Below are 1669 nucleotides of genomic sequence, written 5' to 3'. Positions count from 1 at the left end.
TGGCCCTGAAATTGCATGTCTCTCATGAAATAATACGTAAACAACTAAAGAATATGGGAAACTCCATAAAGAATACGTTTGGGTGCCTCACGAACTACCCGATGATCATTGTTTCCAACATGTGAGCGTTACTTCGTCTCTTCTGGCGCGTAATGCGCGTAAACCATTTTTGGACAGAATTGTCACCGGTGTTGAAAAATAGATTCTCTATGCGAATATTGAGCGCCAAAAAGAATGGCTCAGTCATACACAAAAAACCACTTCCGACCCCAAAACCTGGACTCCATCCGCAGAAAGTGATGCTTTGCATTTGGTGGGACATCAAAAGAGTAATTCATTTCAAACTCCTCAATCTACAGCAAACTGTCAATGCAGAGATATATAGTCAGCAACTGGAACGTTTAAATCAAGCCATTCATCAGAAACGCCCTTCACTCGTCAATCGGAAAGGTGTTCTTCTTCTACATGACAATGTACGTCCACATGTGGCACGTTTGACGCAACACAAGATTATGGAGTAGGGTTGGGAAGTTCTCCCCACCCACCATATTCTTCAGATATGGCACCATCAGATTACCATCTTTTTCGTTCGCTGCAACACCATGTTAATGGGAAAATGTATGCAAGTATGGAAGGTGTTAAAGAGGATATCGACATGTTTTTTTGCTTCAAAGTCAAGTGATTTCTTTAATCAGGGCATTAACAACCTACTTGTAAGATGGGAAAGCATCATCGATAAGAATGGAGACTATTTCAATTAATAAATGTTTTGTTTTGATATATAAGATGTTCAGGTTTTTTTCATCTAAAAAAAGTCGACATTAATTTCTTGACGACCTAATACTTCAACTTTGCTATTTACATAATAAACAAATATAAATTTGACTTGAAAGGAACTGAAGGCCTTGACCTCTCCAACATCGCTATACAAATAACTTCCCGTAATTATAAATGTGACTAGAAAGCTACAGTGGCTTTTTAAATTGAACTTCAATATCTCAACATAGCAACATCTCATAAGTATACGTGTGACTAGAAAGATATTGTTAGGCCTTGCTACTTCCACTTTGCTACTTGCATAACAACAGAAGGTATAAATTTGACTAGAAAGCTACAGTAGACCTCACCACTTAAATATTGTTACATAAATAATAACATATATGTATAAATATGACTAGAAAAGTACAGTAGGCCTTTCCACACTGGCAACGCTATACACATAACAACAGATTCTGTTCGTTATTTAATTTCACGTAGAAATTATTTCCGAGAAACTTCAGCAATACAAATCATTTCTTAATCAAAACCAGTTTATTCTTTCTCAATACAACTCTGCAATACACAGAATTTCCACAGTCAATACGTTTGCATTCTCGATAACAAAACACACACACTTTATATTACCGTCACTACCACTCGCTTGACTCAATTATCTGTCTCTATATCTATCTACCATTATTTGCCGGGCTTATATACTAAAATAGAGGGCGCCTGGAAAAGTCAAGATCCTTCGAGAACCTCATGACGTGTTACCAGCGTCACGTGACTTCCGCTGTCGTAACACTTCCCCCATCCTTAGTATTGGTCGTCCCGAACAATAGCAACTGACATTAAGCCAATAGATAATTAACAATAACTTAATTGAATGTACAGAATTTACAAACACAAA

Source organism: Limulus polyphemus, unplaced genomic scaffold, assembly GCF_000517525.1.
Source record: "Limulus polyphemus unplaced genomic scaffold, Limulus_polyphemus-2.1.2 Scaffold92, whole genome shotgun sequence".
Classification (NCBI taxonomy): domain Eukaryota; kingdom Metazoa; phylum Arthropoda; class Merostomata; order Xiphosura; family Limulidae; genus Limulus; species Limulus polyphemus.
The sequence above is the reverse complement of the archived record's forward strand: the minus strand, read 5'-3'. Positions refer to the sequence as shown.